General features: G+C 50.0%; 1 protein-coding gene across 13 annotated transcripts in view; it reads right to left on the bottom strand.

The window, feature by feature from the left end:
* Positions 1-20699, bottom strand: part of EIF4G3 (eukaryotic translation initiation factor 4 gamma 3) — a 147697-nt gene that overhangs the window by 78182 nt on the left and 48816 nt on the right. For 8 of the 13 annotated variants that reach the window (XR_009729446.1, XM_061379486.1, XM_061379488.1 and 5 more), the window contains exon 3: positions 19600-19743. The exons of 3 other annotated variants lie outside the window; for them this stretch is intronic. The gene's annotated coding sequence lies outside the window, so the exon portion shown is untranslated. The remainder of the gene's footprint in view (positions 1-19599; positions 19744-20699) is intronic. 2 more of the 13 variants (XM_061379489.1, XM_061379493.1) reach the window with 1 other exon arrangement.

Here is a 20699-nt window from a genome sequence, read left to right as displayed (position 1 = left end):
TCGCTGCACCAGCCCTCAGGCACGTTTCAGGGTATCTTTGATTCGAACTGTGCTAGATTTCATTTGAATAATTAAGTTTTTAAACAATAAAACTAAGTTAGAGTTAGTAAACTAAACCTGCTTGTATTAAAGGAAGAAAAAAGAAACTCATAAACCCCATAGCTCTCAAGAGAGATGGTCCAGCATAAAGCCTGAAGCAGTTTTAGGCAAACAGCTCAAGGAGTGGTGTAGGAACAACACAAAACGTGCTCTTTCTAGAAGGATACTCAGTCCTGAAGCCTGCAAAACTTTCAAGTCTGCATTAGCCAACTGTGCCAAGTACAGGCAGGCATGTCCTGCCTTTCAAAGGAGACTCATCCAGGCCTCAGCAGGCAAAGGATGCATGGCTTGAAGAAAAAGAAAGTGATTTAAGGAGAGCTTTTCTTACAGAATTAAGTGGGCGTAAGAGCATGCCACTGGGTAAAGCACGGATTTCCTTCTCACCTCCCAGGCTGAGTCCTACAGCAGAGTCACAGACTTCACCCACAGCTCAGCCTCTTCAGCCCTGTCAGCATGAGCACATGTGGGATGGTTCTGGAGCAAGGGTATGTCTTTAGTTTGGAAGAGCAGACCTGGCAGTGTTCAAGGCCAGGTTGGACACAGGGGCTTGGAGCAAGCTGCTCCAGTGGAAGGGGTCCCTGCCCGTGGCAGGGGTTGGAGCTGGATGGGCTTTAAGGTCCCTTCAACCCTAACCCCTCTGTGACTCTATAGTAAGATTCTATACATTTGGAAGATGTGTACCACCAAGTGCCCCTGCACACACTGACCAGTGTCCTGTGCCCTGCAGAGTGCCCAGGAGACAGGCACAGGTCTCTGTGCTGTTCTATTGTTTCTTTCTCATCACTAAACATAAAATCCCCGCTTCATCTCCTGCTGATCACAATGTAATACAAGGTAAATGAGAACACAGTTCAGACACAATCCAGCCAATGAATTTTCCAGTCTCAAGAAGAAAACAAAACCCAAACCCAAACCTGAATGTGGCAGAGGGAACGAGAGGATTGAGTATAACCCAAAACCAGTCCCTGCTGGTGCAATACCTCCAATTCCTACTTTGGGACCACACTCAAACTCAGCATTAAAAAGCCAAGCTTACCCCCGAGCACACAGACACTGGAGGACAGCGTTTCTATGGCACAAGCTAACTCAGCAGGATGTTTGGCTATGTTCTACCTGATTTTCACACTGCTTTTTTGTGTTAAAGAGATGATAAAAACCTATGCCTCTGAGCACACCACCAGATCTTTGCTGTGATTTAGGACTCCAAAGCACACTTGGTGGCATATTTAACTGACAAACATTGTTCTGTAGTAGTTTATACCAATACAGCAGCAAAGACTCTGGTTCAAGAGCAATTCAATGCTTTAATCAGCTCCTGTGATGGAAGTGGAGATCTCTTGCAGGAGCAGGGCAGCTTTTCCATTGCCACTCCACCCCAGGAGCTCATTCAGTCTAATCCTCCGCAGCCAGCACTTTCCTACCTTCTTACCACTGGCAAAACCTCTAATTCCCATCAACGAGTAATTTGCAAGAAGTCTTCTAATTTTTGGAGATGTCAGATGCAGCATCAAATATTTCCCCCTTTTATTTGACAAGTGTGATTCTGCACGAGCTGTTGGTGTCAGTGCTGTGTAATAAACAGCATGCACCATATCTCACAGCAGCGGTGACACCACAGCGAGGAGCAAGTGCAGCACTGAGGAGTAATCGAGCACTAACAAGATGTGGGGTACTTGTACCTTTCCATCCACAGCCTACAGAAGCTGTCCTGCACTTAGCAGCATCTTGCTGTGGACTTTCTGGTGCCTGGGATCTCTGCCCAGCATGAGGCTGAGGCTTCTCCCCTTGGTGGATCAGCAGCGCTGTCTGTCACCATGAACCTTGCAAAGAGGCCTGATGCTGCTCTTTGTATCTTACCAAACAGCACCAAGGGTGCAAATGGACACCTGGATGTAAATGGACCAGTTGACCTCCAGCTCATAAGAAGAGACTTTATCCCAAATGGTTAGAACTGCAGGTCCCACAGCATCTCAGAAAAGAGAGAAAAAAACATCCACTATTCTCAGACTTCTCCAGGCTGAAGAAAACATGTTTTATTCAGGCTTAAATGACATGCATCAGTGCAAAGCCTAAGTCACTTCCATGCTTCCCCCAAAGTCCTCACCCACCTCCAAAACACCCCAAGTCTTCATCACAGAATTACGGAATGGTTTGGGTTGGAAGGGACCTTAAAGCTCCTCCAGCTCCAACCCCTGCCACGGGCAGGGACCCCTTCCACTGGAGCAGCTTGCTCCAAGCCCCTGTGTCCAACCTGGCCTTGAGCACTGCCAGGGATGGGGCAGCCACAGCTTCTCTGGGCACCCTGTGCCAGCGCCTCAGCACCCTCACAGGGAAGAGCTTCTGCCTAAGAGCTCAGCTCAGTCTCCCCTCGGGCAGGTTCAAGCCATTCCCCTTGGCCTGTCCCTACAGGCCCTTGTCCCAAGCCCCTCTCCAGCTTTCCTGCAGCCCCTTTAGGCACTGGAGCTGCTCTAAGGTCTCACTGGAGCCCTCTCTTCTTCTCATCACCGAAGCAGAAGGGAATTGGAAAGAAAAGAAGCGCAGCTATCACTGAGCCTGAAGAACGATGACTTTTAGCAGCAAGTCTGTAAAGCAGGCATTTCAAACACAGTGCCAAAGCCAGGCACCTCGCTGCTAACAGATGTCATTTCTGACACCCGGAGGGCTGAGAGGCACATGAAAGACGACGCAATCGAGTGTTAAATTTGCTTCAGCATTCAAACCCTTTCAGAATAAGTATAGCATTAAGTTATAAATAAAGAAAAAAGCATGTGAAGGCTTCAACAGAAGCACAGAATCGTTTGGGTTGGAAAAGACCTTCATGATCATCGAGCTCAAGTTAACCCAGCACTGCCAAGGCCACCACTAACCCATGTCTCCAAGCATCACACCCAGACGTCTGCTAAATCCCTCCAGGGCTGGTGAGTCCAGCCCTGCCCTGGGCAGCCTGTTCCAGCGCTTGACAACAAACTGTTCCTCAGCTCCATCTAACCCTGCCCTGGTGCAGCTTGAGGCCGGTTCCTCTTGTCCCATCCCTTGTTCCTTGGGAGCAGAGCCCAGCCCCTCCTGGCTCCATCCTCCTGTCAGGCAGTTGGAGGCAGCCATCAGGTCCCCCTTGAGCCTTCTCCTCTCCATCTGACCCCCCAGGTCCCTCAGCCCTTCCCCATCACCCCTGTGCTCCAGGCCCTGCACCAGCTCCATTCCCTTCTCTGGCCCCGCTCCAGCCCCTCAATGTCTCTCCTGTAGTGAGGGACCCAGAGCTGAACACAGGATTCGAGGTGCAGCCTCACCAGTGCCCAGTGCAGGGGCACAATCCCTGCCCTGGCCCTGCTGCCGCACTGGTGCTGATCCAGGCCAGGATGCTGGGGGCTGCCTGGGCACAAGCTGCTCATGTTCAGCTCCATCAATCAGCACCTCCAGGTCCTTTTCCATGAGCAGTTTCCAGCTGCTCTTCCCCAAGCCTGAAGCATTGCAGGGGGTTGTTGTGGCCCAAGTGCAGGATCCAGCACTGAGCCTTGTTGAACCTCATCCCATTGGCACATCCCATGGATCCAGCCTGTCCAGATCCATCTGCAGAGCCTCCTGCCCTCCAGCAGATCAACGCTCCCACCCAACCTGGTGTCATCTGAGGGTGCCCTTGATCTCATTGCCCAGGTCATTGATGAAGACATTAAACAGACCTGAGCCCTGGGAACACCACTTGTGAGCAGCCACCAACTGGAGGTAACTCCACTCACCACCACATTTTGGGCTCATCCAGCCATTTTTCTACCTAGCACAGAAACAGCAGCACTGAAGGGTTTCTGCTATTAAGCTGCCATCAAAACAAGGTACGTTTGGGCAGGCAGTGGTTTTTAACACAGGCAACCCACAACTGCAGCCTTGAGGAACAAGCGCAACACAAATCCCACTGAAGACAACAAACATCACCTAAATAAACACGTTTCACAACTATTACACAATGAACGCTTCTGCCCAGCATGCTCCAAACCAGATGCAGGTGTGCCTGAACTGGTATTTGTGATAGCACCATAAGGGGGGGGGAGGTGGGAAAGGGAAGAAAAAAGCCCTTTATCAGTTTCTGAAGGTACTAAGTTAACATAGAAGTACATGGCAGCCTGAATCACAACATCCAGCAGAACAAAGCACAGTGCTCCACTGCTTTTCACACAAGTCAGCTGATTAAAAGTATTGCATCTATTCATCTGTCAAAAGGGCTTCCTTTCTGTGCCCAGCATCTAAATAGGTACAAAGTCAGAGAACCACGTGCAGTCACGCTGGAAATACGTGGCTTTTCTGCACCAGGGCTGCAGTGATGGGGACAAAGAGAGGAAATGCTCTGAAAATCCCCTAAATAAACTATGCTGAGGGGAGGCTGGGCAGCAAGGGCTGCTCTGCGTAAAGATTCTGGTGCAGAAGCACCCAAACAGAACCCCTGAAGCCAAGGTAACTGCAGCACCCTGAGCTGGAGGGGACCGGATGGCACCTGAGCTGCTCCACTTTGAGGCACAGCAATTTGTTTCCCTTCAAGCTTTCACCTGAGGCATTTCAGACTTCAGATGTGGCTCTTTACAAAGGGTAGGTGTGCTTAGGTATTCCTGCAGCCTGGCAGGGAAAACCCTCTCCGTGCAGTTCCCACCTTGGGGAAAGGAAGCTCCGAGTGTGCCAAGCAAGGAGAGAAAGGCAGGAACCACAAGCACCAAACCAAATGAAACCAGTTATTCTTAGCTGGTTAATCAACACTGAGCCTGCTGCGTAACACAACTCCCTCAGAACTGCCTGTACTGGGAATACACAGGCAAAGTGCACACATGGGCATGGAAAGAGCTGAGTCAGAGTCACGCCGCTCTGCTCCCACAGCCCAGGGAGATCTCTGCTTGGACCAAACCTCTGCAATTCCCACAGGAAGCACTGCTTCTGCAGCTTGCTGCCCTCTGTTTGGTGTGGGAAGGGGTTAAGAGCTGTGGCTATTCCATGAATCCTGTCCCAGCTTAGGGAAGGAGTTTGGCTGGGTCTATATTTACTGGGGTTACATATGAGGAGGAGAAATGGTCTTGCAGTTCCACCACATGACCGTGACTCAGGAGCTGCTGCTCTATCACCATCGCTGTGACCTTGGGGGAGAAGGAAAACCTTCGGACTTCCAGTTCCTTCCCAGTGACACCAACACGTTCCTGCTGGCTCGGGGTGAGCTGAAACCCTGCTGAAGGTCAACAAAGAGCTTTCACCTCTTGGGGAGGAACACGGCGGCACAAGCAAAACGTTTCCTAACAACAGGGAGTGTGCAGGGGCCACTGGCACCCCCGAGACACCCCAAGGGCTGTTTGTCCTGCACGGGCATGACAGAAAGCAGTGTGGTGCTTGGATGTGAGTTAAACGCTGATACCTTGCTGTGGTGGTTGGTAGCTCTGAGCATGCAGGTCCCTGCACTAACAGGAGCATGCAGCTGACAGCTCACTGCACATGTACAAAAGGAGTTTTTACCACTTTAGACTGAGACATCAAATAGGAAATTGGGAACAGGGTGAAGCTGCTTCAAAATCCAGCTCTTCCTGCAAGAGACCTCAAACAAACCCAGACATATTTCTCAGGGTGCACAGGTATTCCTGCACCACAATGGTCTCCAACACAGATGTTCGCTGACCCAGTTAAACACTAACTGTTGGTTAGAGCCACCCCAGCTGAGCAACTGCAGAAACACTCAGGGTACTTTATACTAAGGTGCCATGACCTTAAGTTCATCAATTCCTATTTACACAAGCTCCTGACACAAAGCTCAGCAAGGTACAGGGCAGAGCACTACACGAGTCATCAATAAGATCCCTGTGCCCGTATTTCCTTTTGATCCCTTGTTTTTAACACCAGACTCAGTTTTCCTTCCAGCTGCTGAAGGAAAACCCCATCAGGGTGTGCAGGACAGGCTGTGGTGATGCACCAGCCCTTCAGGCTGCTCTTAGGTGGCTTTCCCTTGGGTCACAGGCCTGGGCAGCAGGAATCTGGCCTCAGATGCAGGTAAAGAAATCCCCTGCAGCAGCACACGCTGGTCCACAAGTATGGAAGGATGGTGCCAACAGGGATGTGCCTTTTAATTCTGGATCATCATTTATTTGTTGAGTTTGCTCTGCCCTCCCCCAGCCTCAAACCAAACCCCTTTTATTACCTGAACAACTGCCACTACTGGTACCCAGAAGGGGAAATCTCTCAGTGTTCAGCTCTTCAGAAGTAAGAGGATTATTACTGTAATTTAAACCCTGTATCTTCATCTCCATGAATCTCTCACCTAATGAACTCCCAAACCTATTACTTAATAAACCCCCTGCAGCAGTTCTGCCCCTACTACAAACCCAGCACCTTTATTTTCCCTCAAGCTTTAGTTTCAGAATGGCCTCACTTTTAGGAAGGGTGCCTAACAGCTCAAACTCGCAGTGCTGGCAGAAGCAGCTCTGTCTTCCCTCCAACAGGACTGTTTGCTCCTGCTCCTGTGCTCTTTCAGCATAAGTAACCATGAAAATGTTTAAAACTTGCAAAGACAGAATGTTACAGCAGATGATATTTTTTCAGCTGATATGAAAAGTGGCATTATTGCCAAATTACAGAGATAACAGCTACAGCCAGAGCATCTGAGAACAGATCGGATCATAGAGTCCCAGACTGGTCTGGGTTGAAGGGACCTTAAAGCTCATCCAGCTCCAACCCCTGCCACAGGCAGGGACCCCTTCCACTGGAGCAGCTTGCTCCAAGCCCCTGTGTCCAACCTGGCCTTGAGCACTGCCAGGGATGGGGCAGCCACAGCTTCTCTGGGCACCCTGTGCCAGCGCCTCAGCACCCTCACAGGGAAGAGCTTCTGCCTTATACCTTATCTAAACCTCCCTCTATTTCCCCTTAAAAGAATCTCCTCCTACTAAAGCCTACAGAACACATCAGTAACAAAAGGCTCTTTTTTCCATCCCATGCTAACTTTTGAACACTGGTACCATCATGTGAAAGAGGTGAAGCAGTTCCTGCTCTCGCTGTCTCCCTTTGTCCTCCCAGGGACCAAGATGACTGAAGAGGAGGTGAAGCAGCTTTTGACCTACAATCAGTACGTTGGCAACACAAAATAAAGGCTACTGAGCAACCAATGGTGGCATCTCTGGAGATGCCCAGAGCTCAGGTACCTCACCATGGAGTCCACAACCTGTGCAAAGAGTGCGGACAGCAAAGAATTAGCTCTTTTTATCCACCTGCCCTCACAAATGAATACCATGGGAAGCCAAACCAGCCACATGAGATGCTCCCAGTGTCTCTCTGCCCCTCCAGTTGCAGGGGTCACATTATCGAGATACAGACACCCACCTTGGTGACAAATGTGTGACAGCACCACACCACCCACACTGTGGCAGCAGCCAGCCCACGGCTGCACATAAAGGCAGTGGAGTCCTGAGAGGAAAGGGAAGTGCCAAAAGAGCTCACAGAAATCCTGCGGGAGTGAACTGTGCTTGGCACATCGGGAAGCATCCCTGGGACCAGTCCCAGTGTCACCACCATCCCTGGAACCAGCCCCAGTGTCACCACCATCCCTGGGACCAGCCCCAGTGTCACCACATCCCTGGGACCAGCCCCAGTGTCACCACCATCCCTGGGACCAGCCCCAGTGTCACCACCATCCCTGGAACCAGCCCCAGTGTCACCACCATCCCTGGGACCAGTCCCAGTGTCACCACCATCCCTGGGACCAGCCCCAGTGTCACCACCATCCCTGGGACCTGCAGCCACCACGGGCCACAGTTCCTGCATCTCAGTGCAAACACGGCGCTGCTCAGCTCCAGGATTTCTCTTGGACATACTTGGGGTTTATGAGCATTTTCATAACTGCTTAATTCAAATCTATCTTTCTTGGCAGACCCTGATGCCCCCATCTGCAATGGTTTGTGCAATGGGAATTATCCGAGTATGGCTGGGAAAACCCTGTTGTCTCTGGAATACACAGAACCAGCTCACCTGCAAGTATTACAAACCATTATGAAGATGATTAAATTCACTGGAATAATATGAATTAAGATATGAATTATTTAATTCTTTCATCCCAGGCTTTTCTACACATCCCAGGCTTTTTCTCTCCCATAATGCATAAAAGCATATTCTCACTTCTCCTGTGAACTAGCCAGCTTTACAGCTTTCAAACCAGCACAACAGTGATTAAATGATACACAATTCCCCTCCAAACGCTCACAGTTTGGCTTTTCTTATTTACAATGATACTTGAGCGGTGTCTCAACAACCTCACTATCCCATTATTCTGTTTAAGCCCTCATTTGCAGCTCCACGTTCAAACATTCAGGTTTTGGGTTCACATTGCATCGGGAATTGCAAATTTGCTCATTTGCAGATTACCCAGCATCACTGCAATCAGTCCTCATCACAGCATCCTGCAAATCCAATTCCATGGCAATTCTCCTCTGCTGCCTCCCTGTATGATGTACCAGGAACTTGGAAACACTCTGGTTTACTGCAGAGATTGGTATAAATACCCAAAGCCCCATTAAACTCAATGATGCAAGTACCAGACCCCTGACACTGACCACTTTGTGCAGATTCAGGGTTTCTACTCTATAATGGAATTCATCACATCACAGTGCCAATACCTGATTGGTATTGGTATTGGGAGGGACTGGGATGGGACCAGTTTGCAACGGTGGTACAAAGTCTTTGCACACTGGATTTACTGTGAGGTTTGGATGTGGAGGGAAGCAAGAGTGAACAGGAACTGTGACTGCTGCATTTATTTAAAGACATTGGCTTTTCCTTCTCCAAAAGCCACTCTGAGGTGGCACATACCCAGCTCCAGGTGCCTTGCACAGTTTTAGGGATTCCTGACACTGCACACAAGGACAAGAAGCAGGGAAGAGCCTGCACTGCTTGTGAGGAAGAGGAGGAGAAGGGGAGGATGCTGCACAAGGGCTCCTGTTTCCACTCCCTCTTTTTTCCATAAGCCCAGCTTCAAGAATTCCCTGTGTTGGTAATTATTAAACTGAGCCTTTAAATAGAGAAAAATACCCTCATCCAAGAGCAATTCCTTCTCTTAAATGTGGCTCAACCGCTGTTACCTCTATTCCTCTGCAGCCGCCTCTTGGTGTACATGGCCTGGGTCATTACCTGCCCTGATGAACTTCCAATCACCTTTTTATGGCTTTGTAGATGCAGTGTCACACATTTGAGCAGGCAAAAGCAGCACAAGAAACAGGGAAACGGAGTCCCAAGCAACACACACAGACTACAGGCACTTCTCCTACTTGGAGATGAATAATCATATTCTCACTGAGGGAAGGTGGTGAAGAAAACGTGGCTTCCTCTTCCCTGGACAAGGATGGTTTGTGCAAAGGGCAATATAGACACGAGATGAACACTTCTCTCCTTCCTGGTTAAGAAGTTGTGATTACTCTTCTTGTAGGGATGTTACAAAGGAGGAGGGGGGAAAGGAAAAGGCAGAAAAAGCATCTCCCTGCAGTCCAGCCTTAGCTTGTGTTTCCAACATAACAACTGCAATTAATCTATCGGCATTTTTAGCACTGAATGCAGCCATCCCACAACATGCTGTTAAGGGGAATATAACACACAGCTTCGGGGAGGAGAGAAGCATCTTTCTGCCTGTTAAAACAGAGAAGGCATTCAAGTCAGTAACCCTATACCAAATTCCGTAGCACAGGGATGGGGTCAGCTGAAGATGCAGAGTTTAACAAGTGCAGTTTTAAGATATCTGGATGTTCAGATCACAGAATCCCAGCCAGGTTTGGGTTAAAGGGACCTTAAAGCTCATCCAGCTCCAATCCCAACACCTTCCACTGGAGCAGCTTGCTCCAAGCCCCTGTGTCCAACCTGGCCTTGAGCACTGCCAGGGATGGGGCAGCCACAGCTTCTCTGGGCACCCTGTGCCAGAGCCTCAGCACCCTCACAGGGAAGAGCTTCTGCCTAAGAGCTCAGCTCAGTCTCCCCTCGGGCAGGTTCAAGCCATTCCCCTTGGCCTGTCCCTACAGGCCCTTGTCCCAAGCCCCTCTCCAGCTTTCTTAAAGCCCTCTTAGAGGTCTCTCCAGGACAGTACTCCATGCTGAAGGTATAAATGACTCCAGAGGTTATCCTTCAGTTCCCTGGTCTGACAGAACAGCTAATGGTGGACTCCAGTAATTCAAGGGCTCCTTCTCCCCTGTTTTATCTGGATGCAGGGGTATTTACTGCCCTCTACGTTCACAAAACACAGATTGTAAAGCTCTGACTTGGCTGTTTACTGGGACATTTTCCCTTCTGCAACACATTGTGTTTGTTTGACAACTACGGATTTTCTGGAGCATACAGGAAAACATCCATTAAATCGCATGGAACAGAAGGTATTATTGCAGGAGGAATAGCAGAACAGAAAATATTAAACATAAGAAAATGGCAAGTTGCCTCCAATTATTTTGTCATCTGAGATTCTGAATAAAAATGTAGTTCAATGAGTGGTGAAGTTGAAAACCATCAAATGAAAGCACAGTCCACGTGATGGTGAGAAGAGGAGACATGCATGAAGTCCTCAAGAAAGGGATGTGTACAATTTATACCAGCTACTAAGGATTTTGGTTCTCTATTAAAATGCCACTTCAATCCCCCCAAAAAAACAAGTTACTGTCAATTTTAAAACTGCTTTTGGTTCACAACAGTATCACAAGCCCAAAGAAAACCCTTGTGCTAGATCAGGCACCCAATGTGTTGTGTGGCCAAGACACCCACTGTGCAGAGCTTCCTTACTCAGAGTAACTCCGTGTACCCCAGGGTGGATGAGGCAGGGATGACTCTGAGCAAGGCTGGAGCTAAAGGAGACAAACCGCATTATCCTCCTGCACTGGGCACACAGGATGGCACGGAGAAGAATTAAACACAGCTCTGCAAGCAGTAATCCCCTGCACAACGTGGTGTCAGCACTGCAGGTGGGTCTGCAGGCAGAGCCAGGCCTGACTGGACTCACTGTTTGTGCTGATCTTTTCTTTGCAAGGAGATGCTGCGAGGGCTGGAGCAGCTCTGCTCTGGAGCCAGGCTGAGAGAGCTGGGCTGGGGCAGCCTGGAGAAGAGAAGGCTCCTGAAGGGGAGACCTTAGAGCAGCTCCAGTGCCTAAAGGGGCTGCAGGAAAGCTGGAGAGGGGCTTGGGACAAGGGCCTGTACGGACAGGCCAAGGGGAATGGCTTGAACCTGCCCGAGGGGAGACTGAGCTGAGCTCTTAGGCAGAAGCTCTTCCCTGTGAGGGTGCTGAGGCGCTGGCACAGGGTGCCCAGAGAAGCTGTGGCTGCCCCATCCCTGGCAGTGCTCAAGGCCAGGTTGGACACAGGGGCTTGGAGCAAGCTGCTCCAGTGGAAGGGGTCCCTGCCCGTGGCAGGGGGTGGAGCTGGAGGAGCTTTAAGGTCCCTTCCATCCCAAACCACTCTGGAGTTCTGTGTATATGATAAAATTGTACCAGATTTTTCTTCCGTTCCTTTCCTTGTAGAAAGGAAAGAATTTCAGGCTGTTCCTAGTCCTCCTTCAGTGCACAAATATTAACACTAATCCACATCCCACCTACCTTGCGCCTTTTGAAAGCCAGCTGCTTCCAAGGCTAAATAACTGTTGATGTTAATAGAGTTATTTGGCAGCTACCCCTTTCTGCAACCCCAGATCTCCCCTCTGCAGCTCTTAGGCCCAGAGCAGCAGCCACCCATGCGGTTGAGCATCCCCACACTAAAGCACCCCGAAGCCCAAAGGCACTAAGACACAGCCATGCTTTACGCTTCCAGCACAGCTTTACCCAGATTTAAACTAATGAGGTAAAAAGCACAGCAGTGAATCAAACCTAATGAAATATGTGACACAAGCAAATATTCCCAACGTTATTAACCCAATCAAACCCCTACTAATCCTATTACAACACAGAGAGTTCAGCTGCACTTCCAGCAGGTCTTTAACACAAAGGCCACAAGAAGATTACGCTTCTCCTGGATTTATCAGCTATTAAATAACTCACATTTCCCATCTCCACCAGCAGTCACACACTCCTGTAGGCTCACAGTCAGGGAGCTGCACTGCAAGGCTGCGTTGGGAAGCAGCCTGACCCAGATGCACAGAACCACGGCCAAGGGAAGTGTAAGAGGTCAAGTTCTTGCCTGCTCATAAACACAAACTCGTGCCCATGGCTGGAAGGAGGTTTCTTGCCCACAAAGCCCTGACAAGAGTGCAGCTGCTTCAACTGTCTTTTTCCTCATGATCTGGTATGGCCAGGATACCCAAGAGCCTGGAACCCATGGTCCAGAGGGGCATGTGTAAACTCCTGCCTGGTCCAGCCCCGGTTTCTTCACCGACACAAGGAGACTGTGCTCTTCCATTCTGTGACCACAAAGAGGAGTGTTAATGCCCTGAGAACCATTCCTGCTCTGCAGGCTGCAGGACTCTGTGTGCTTTCAATCAGCATGAAATCTTCTATAACTGCACCTTGCATAAACCAAGGAGGCTCCCGTATGGAAAAGCTTTCTCTGGGTGAAGAGTGGAGCTTAGAGCTGACTCCAGCCAAGGTGTTCACATGAGATGGTCTCAAAACAAAGGAAGTGATGGGCAAGGCACTTGTTCAAAGGAGACGACAGAATCAGGGAGCCCCTTGTGCTCCAGGGGCTGTTGAAGTTTATTACATGACTTAGGAGAGAGCACTCCTTCCCAGCAAAGCACACACAGGCTCCTTTAATGGAGAATAGGAGACCTTACAAGAGCCTTCCAAAATCTAAATGGGACGACTTAAAACCTGGAGAGGGGCTTTGGGCAAGGGCCTGTAGGGACAGGCCAAGGGGAATGGCTTGAACCTGCCCGAGGGGAGACTGAGCTGAGCTCTTAGGCAGAAGCTCTTCCCTGTGAGGGTGCTGAGGCGCTGGCACAGGGTGCCCAGAGAAGCTGTGGCTGCCCCATCCCTGGCAGTGCTCAAGGCCAGGTTGGACACAGGGGCTTGGAGCAAGCTGCTCCAGTGGAAGGGGTCCCTGCCCGTGGCAGGGGTTGGAGCTGGAGGAGCTTTAAGGTCCCTTCAGCCCAAACCATTCCCTGATTCTATGGTTCTATCAATAGCTGCATCTGAGGGAAGATGAGTGCAACACGCAGTTCACAGGCAAGAGAACACAGAAGGCAGCTACCTCCAACATGAGGCAGTGAGCAGCTACCATAACACTTGCTATGTACCAGGGCACCTGGGGTATCCGAAGACATGATGGGGTGAGGTTATGATTGAGTAACACTCCTCCTCCCCTTCCTTCATTCCTCCTTCCCTCCCATCCATTAATAAACATCAGCTCATTAAAAGCATCTAAAACCTAAACTGGGCTAAAAGTGATGGGAGGGAAGTAGTGAATAAACATCGTGGCTGTAACAGGATTCCAGCTCTCATAGAAAGGCTCCAAGATAATAAAAGGGGGGCTTGGGGAAAGCCTATAAACCCGCCACAGATGGCACACAGACACGCTTCCTGGCACACATTCCCAGACCTTACCGCACTCAGGAATGTCTCACTGCTATTACAAACGCTGATTTAGCGATGGTGACATTTCTGAGGACCAGAATGAGACCACAAAACTCTTTTCAGTTCAGGCAAAGGACCAGATGGCAACAAGTTCCAGCTTGTACAATCTGCTTCAGGTTTCCATCAGCCACCTACAAGTCAAGGTCTCTGTACACCAAGAGCATTCAGCTCTCCTGCACTTCTGTTCTCTGCGGGTGCTGTCTGGACCCTGCTAGAAGCAGGTAAGGCATCATTAAACACCACTGTGAATATGTGCAACAGCTTCAGGGCAAGGTCTCAATAGATGTCAGAGGTTCCTCTGGATGCTCAAGAGGCAGCTGTGGGCATGAAGCACCCACAGCGTGCAGGGTGTTCCTAAGGAGAGCTAAAGCTCTCCCTGACTGCAAAGGAAATTCCTGGCCATTTGATCCAAGAGCAGCTGGTCAGAGCTTCCAAGCTGTGGTCCCGGGCTGAAGGAATCCCTCAGCACGCACATCAGAGCCTGTGGTTTGAAAGCTGAGGTGGAGAAAGCCAAGAGTCTTTTCCAAGTCATTCCCCTCTTGTGTTGCTTCACCCCAGGCGCCAGAACCCGCAGCACTTGTTCCTTGGGATCCTTCAAGACACTCCTAAGCCACGAGGAGGGATGAAATCATCTTCTCCTGATGGCCTGAGCTACAAATGGAGGAGCCCTCTCCTCTGCTCCCATTCACGCACAGCGGGAAGCACTTTGCCGCTGCTCCCCTCCAAGCCCCAGCCGCGCTGCTTTGGCACAGCTCCACTTTCCCGTTATTCCCATCCTAACACGGATACTCCATAAATTACTGGAACATCAACCCGGAGCGGGGCAGATTTACAGCACTTCAGCTGCTCTGCGTTAACTCCTGGGTGAAGGCTCCTCGCCTGCAGTACTTGCACTGGGCTGGCTCACACCCGTCACAGGATGCGAGCCTGTGGTACCCAGAACACTGTGAATCCATCCCTACCTGATGTCAGGGCACCTTGCTCTGATAGCCATGCCCAAGGAGAAACTTCTCTCCTCCTTTTTCAATGGCTTCTCCTTTCCGCTGTACAATAAGAGAGTGAACTGTCTCAAACCAGACACTCCTGAAGCCTCCAAGCTGAGAGAGGGGGCAGAGGAGACACGTTCCCCCAATCCCAGTCAGTACGAGGAGCCCTTCCACACAAAGAACAACTGGAATATGGAATTTTATATCCATGGGGCCACATCTGGCCATAACATCACTGCAGCAACATGTGCTGTGCATTCCCCAGTGCCGGCGGAGTTCACCACATTCCTGAGAGCAGCAGGATGATTTCAAAGCCCTGGAATTTGGGAAGCACAAATGCTGTGTCTTGCTGTGGAGACAGGGATAGGATGGCTTCACATCGCTGCCGAGCTCTTCTCGTTTCACCACAGAACCTAAGTCTGAAGGGCAGCAAAGTGCCAGAGGCCAGACATTATGGAAGACTTTGGAGGAACAGGAAAAGCCTTTCTCTTGTTTTGGGTCCGTCAGATGGAAAAGGTAGAAGAAAAAGTGAAAGAGGCACCAAACCACAGCCCCGCAGGACCCTCTGCTGCTGCTTACTTAAATAATGGTAAAGGAAAACCAGCTACAAAGCTACAAGCTACCTCTGCACCTGCTTGTCTTTGCACAGGAGACGCTAAATATCCTGTACACCTCCTGACCAGTGCTTCCCAAGACCTTTCTTACAGACCATTCTGTTGTAGAACCACAGAATCCCAGCCTGGTTTGGGTTGGAAGGGACCTTAAAGCCCATCCAGCCCCAACCCCTGCCACAGGCAGGGACCCCTTCCACTGGAGCAGCTTGCTCCAAGCCCCTGTGTCCAACCTGGCCTTGAGCACTGCCAGGGATGGGGCAGCCACAGCTTCTCTGGGCACCCTGTGCCAGTGCCTCAGCACCCTCACAGGGAAGAGCTTCTGCCTAAGAGCTCAGCTCAGTCTCCCCTCGGGCAGCTTCAAGCCATTCCCTTTGGCCTGTCCCTACAGGCCCTTGTCCCAAGCCCCTCTCCAGCTTTCCTGGAGCCCCTTTAGGTACTGGACAAAATCTTGTCATGCACAACTTTGCAGACCTATCAAGTGCTGCAGCTCCCAGTGCCCGGAGTGTGTCCAAGGGTCAGCAGATCCTTTTATCCTTTCCAGTGTTCCAAGGTACCTCCTGAGCCCAGGCACCAGCCTTACAGGAACAGGCAGCTCTGAGCAGCCAGCTCAGCACTTACTAACGCTCTGCTCACCTCCGGCACAGCTCCTGCAACATCCCCACTTAAGGAATCTGGTAAGTGGCTCTGAGCCCCAGGAGGAGGGATGCTGAGATGCCCACTAGAGAAAAGCACGGCACTGACCTCTCTGCTGAGCCCTGCACTGACAGCCCTCAGTGATGTGTGAACACAAGCAAGCAACACATATTCTATCACCAGCAAAATGATTTTCAGGCCTGAATGATACCCGGAGCTCAGAACCACACGTAAATATGTTCATTCACTACTGCCTGAACAGCACTCCCTACCTCAGAAAGACTTGGTTTGATGAGTACTCATTAAATCACAGTTCTGATGGAGAAATCAATGACCTCTTAATCGGATTCTCATTCAAATGAAGTGGTCTCTTCTTTAGCTTTTTAATTACTCTGTCAAATCCAGAGCACACACACACACCTCTGACCGTGCACAAGCATCCCCCACAACATCAGGCACAATGGGACAACCACAAAGACAACCTTTGTTCAATGTCCAGTCATCAGCATGGGGTGTTCAGGTACAGAGCAGCCTATGCAAGCGGGATATTGCTGCTGAAGGAATCAGTAATGAACCATCCATCAGGACACCACACCGGGTCCCTGTGTCTTAAAAGGGACACAGCAGCATTGAAGGAGCCCAAGAATCAGACAAATGAAACAGCCACATGGGAGAACTTTCAAGTGATGAGAGATTTAAAGGATTTGGAGTGTTTACCTCAAAGCAAGCACATCAATGAAATCATGACAGAAAGTGCTCTGGAGATAGGAAACTTCCACTCCCCTCACTCCTTAACACAAGCACAAGAGGGTATTAGCTGAAACCACAGGAGACAAGGGGTAGGTGCAATGAAAAGGTAATGCTTTCACCTGACCCTCTGCTCAACTGGGAGTTCCTTACCATCACGTAACACTGACCCCAACACCTGATGCTGCCATACACAAGAATATCCAGACTTTGAATTCACCCAAACCCATTCAGGGGTACAGAAAAAGTTCTCTGGGTTCTACAGGTTATCCTCTAACTGCTGATGTCGAAAGCCTCGAACCCTTTTAAAGCCTCAGTGCTGGAAGAGTCCCAGGTGTAGACATTTCCAATGTGATTTTTCATGGTCACCTCCAGCTGCAAGGTTGAGGGATTCAACAAAGACGAGTGCAAGGTCCTGCACATGGGCTGGGGCAATCTCAAGCACAAACACAGACTGCGGGAGATTGGATGGAGCAGTCTGAGGAGAAGGACCTGGGGGTGCTGGTCAGTGGGAAGCTCCCCATGACCCAGCTTCAGTGAGCGCTTGAGCCCAGAACCCCCCCGTGTGCTGGGCTGCACCCCCAGAGCGTGAGCAGCAGCTCAGGGAGGGGATCCTGCCCCTCTGCTGTGCTCTGGGGAGACCCCCCTGCAGCCCTGATCCAGCTCTGGGGCAGCAGCACAAGAGGGACCTGGAGCTGCTGGAGCGAGGCCAGAGGAGGCCATGGAGATGCTGCGAGGGCTGGAGCAGCTCTGCTCTGGAGCCAGGCTGAGAGAGCTGGGCTGGGGCAGCCTGGAGAAGAGAAGGCTCCTGAAGGGGAGACCTGAGAGCAGCTCCAGTGCCTAAAGGGGCTGCAGGAAAGCTGGAGAGGGGCTTGGGACAAGGGCCTGTAGGGACAGGCCAAGGGGAATGGCTTGAACCTCCCCGAGGGGAGACTGAGCTGAGCTCTTAGGCAGAAGCTCTTCCCTGTGAGGGTGCTGAGGCGCTGGCACAGGGTGCCCAGAGAAGCTGTGGCTGCCCCATCCCTGGCAGTGCTCAAGGCCAGGTTGGACACAGGGGCTTGGAGCAAGCTGCTCCAGTGGAAGGGGTCCCTGCCTGTGGCAGGGGTTGGAGCTGGAGGAGCTTTAAGGTCCCTTCCAGCACAAACCTCTCTGGGATTCTATGGGATGGCTCAGCAATGAAGACACCTGGTCAGAGCCAAACAAGTGCTGTAAATGAACAGAAACCATTCTTTCTGCTTTGCTACCAAACCCCAGCTCTGTAGGCATCACCTAGGCAAAGCTCCCCAGACCACACTTCTCTATAGCACCAGAAGTGCACAACAGCCAACGCTTCCCCTGCCCTATAACCAAGCACACAAGAGCCAGCTCCATACTGTCAGAGGACAAACATCCTCCTGGAGCTCTCAAGGATCCTCAGCTGACATGGAGGACGTAAGGTCAACCCTCTCCTAGGAGCAGCATCAGAATGACACAATCGAAGCTCATTTCCAAGAGCTCAGAGGCAGCAGAACAGGAAAGGAGCGTTTTCCCGCTGGCTGGAGCGGAGGTTTGGCATGGGGCCCGCTCCCTACGTATGCACTGACTCAACAGGAAAGTATTAAGGGAAGAAATAACCCTTGATTAGAGGAGTTTTTAAAGAGGCTGCCTAGAATGTTCTCCTCCTTGCCCTCTTATCTGCCCCAGGATTAGCTTCCCTCTGCTGCACCAGGAATGAATTTCTTGCTGCATGACCCAAGCCAGACAAGCTTTTGGGGTCTGCTCTGCAGCCCTGCTGCCTTCTCCCTCTGTTAGGTGAGGCTCAGCCTCCAAACCAGAGGCTGTATTTCCACCAGCCACGTGTCAAGAGTGCAAGAAAGGGCTCTGACACCGCTAATGCCCACAAGCTACTTATGCTCCTGAAGAGATACTTCAGCCTCTGACTTCCCAGTCCATAAGGGATGAGCGTTTGCACCTTTTCAAAGAGCACCACAAGTCTCCAGCTTTCCCACCAAGTTTTACGTAGGATGTGCAATATTAAGATGAATGTTCCTTACATGACCTGGTTTGTTTTCACACATCCCCTAGTCCAAAAGGTCAGCTGCAGTTTAATGTTTCATCCAAAGCCAAGAGGCTGCAGGAGGAACGGAGCTGCCTTCTCCCAGTGCTCAGCACACTCAAGGCCCTCACCAGCACCTCGCTGCTCCCAACCCATCATCCTGCACCCCACCTAATGAAAGCACACATCTGAACAGCCAACCTACTCACACCTTCCTACCTCATTCATTTGAGCAAGATAAATTAAACATAAGGCTTTCCTCTATCTCAAACCTCAGAGCTTTTATCTCACTTTCCCCAATCCTAGATCTTCACCTCCCCTCTTTCTGCACCCCATTCCTTGTCTCTTTTGCCCTCATGATAAGATTCTCCACTCTCACATGAACCCTGGTGAATATTCATCTAATACAGACTACAAAAGGACCAATTTACTCCACAGATCTCACTAGATGTTACTTCTCCATTCTTATTATAACTCCTATTTATCTCCTTTTTTTTTGTAATCAGTCCTTTGTCTCATTTCTTTTATTAGCACCCCGTTTTGTAACTCATTTACTGTCCCACTTCTCCCAAGTACAGCATCACAGCCTCCCGCACAGCACACTTGAGATGGAAAAATCCCTAACAGAGGACACTGGGCACCTCTGTGGTGTTTAAAATAGAAGTCAGACCATGCCCAACAACAACGCACATTCCTCATCAGTGAGTACTTCCTGCAGTTATTCACGTTGCTTTTAGTTTCTGCTGCAGACTCAACAATGAACTGATGCTTAATAAACCTGAGAGCTACCTGTAAGGCACTGCAAGGCTCGAGCTGCAGAAAGACACTCTTCACTACTCAGGGTTTCTACACTGGTCACAGACATCTACGCTGATGTCTGAGCAGCAAAGCCGAGCATCAGCCAAGGGGAAAAGAGGGCGGCTGGGAACGCTCTGCTCCAGTGCCAGGTCTTACCTGTGAAAGCCCAGGGGACGATGCATGTCCCGGTGGCGTTGCAGCAAGATTGGGGTGTCCCTTATTTATTTCATGTGCAGTGTAAGGGGATGGGGCAGAAGGACCCGGCTGTCTTGCTACTTGTGTTACCTGTGTGGAGATAAACTGTTAGTAAAATATAGTATTAGTAATCCAATCTGTATAGATAGTGTCATCTTCTTCTTAAGAAAGCAGCTAGCAGCATCTTTTTATATAAATATATATAAAATAATACCTATATTTATCTAAGTGAAACGCTGTACAAGTTAGGTAACTATATGATGCAGGAAAATAGGGAAGGATCACAAAATAAAGAGCTCCAACTGGAGTCAGAGGTGGGAACGTGTAGGAACTGGATGTGGTTGTGATGTGGTTGTGCTTTGCAATAGCCCATTGACTTCGGGCCTGGGATCCCCTGATCCTTCCATTATAGGCCATATCAAACAATACGGTGATTTTGCAAAGGGATACACATTACCAGTGACCCAACAAAGTAAGGGGCAAAGCTGCCTATTCCACTCCAAGAAGGAAAAAAAAGACAACATAGAGGCCCTGTTATCCAAAGGGATTTCTACAAGCAAAGAATAAAATTCCAGAGCAATTCCTGCATACATTTTTCTCCTTTCTCAGCATCTATAACGAAGTACTAATGAAAACACATCCAACAAAATGCTGTAAAATACACTCATGGCACATATCCTTGCTCCACTGTGCTATCTCCATGATGGAAGTGCTTTAAATACACTTTATACAGTCGCTATAGTAAAAAATTATAGGTACAAAAGGTACAGAAGGCAGGAGGCAATTCCTGGCCCTTGATCTTTAATGGCCTATTTAGCACCGAGCTCCAAGAGAGCAAAGTATGAGAGCAAGAGTCACCGAGTTCACCACTAAATGCTTTTTCCAAGCCATTTTATGGCATCCCAAGTACCGACGCCTGTCGCTGCATTACCTAAAGCACTAAAACAGCTGCCCCGGCCCCAAGAACCCCAACCGGGAATTTCTGGAGCCTTGGACATGGACCAGGGTTGTTCACTGCAGGAAGATTTACAGCAGCCTTGTGCTCATTAGAGAGGAGGGTG

The sequence above is a fragment of the Neopsephotus bourkii genome, unplaced genomic scaffold (assembly GCF_033783945.1).
Source record: "Neopsephotus bourkii isolate Nb327-2 ecotype Australia unplaced genomic scaffold, CSIRO-AGI_Nbou_v1 NB_1778, whole genome shotgun sequence".
Taxonomy (NCBI): Eukaryota; Metazoa; Chordata; class Aves; order Psittaciformes; family Psittacidae; genus Neopsephotus; species Neopsephotus bourkii.
The sequence above is the reverse complement of the archived record's forward strand: the minus strand, read 5'-3'. Positions and strand labels throughout refer to the sequence as shown.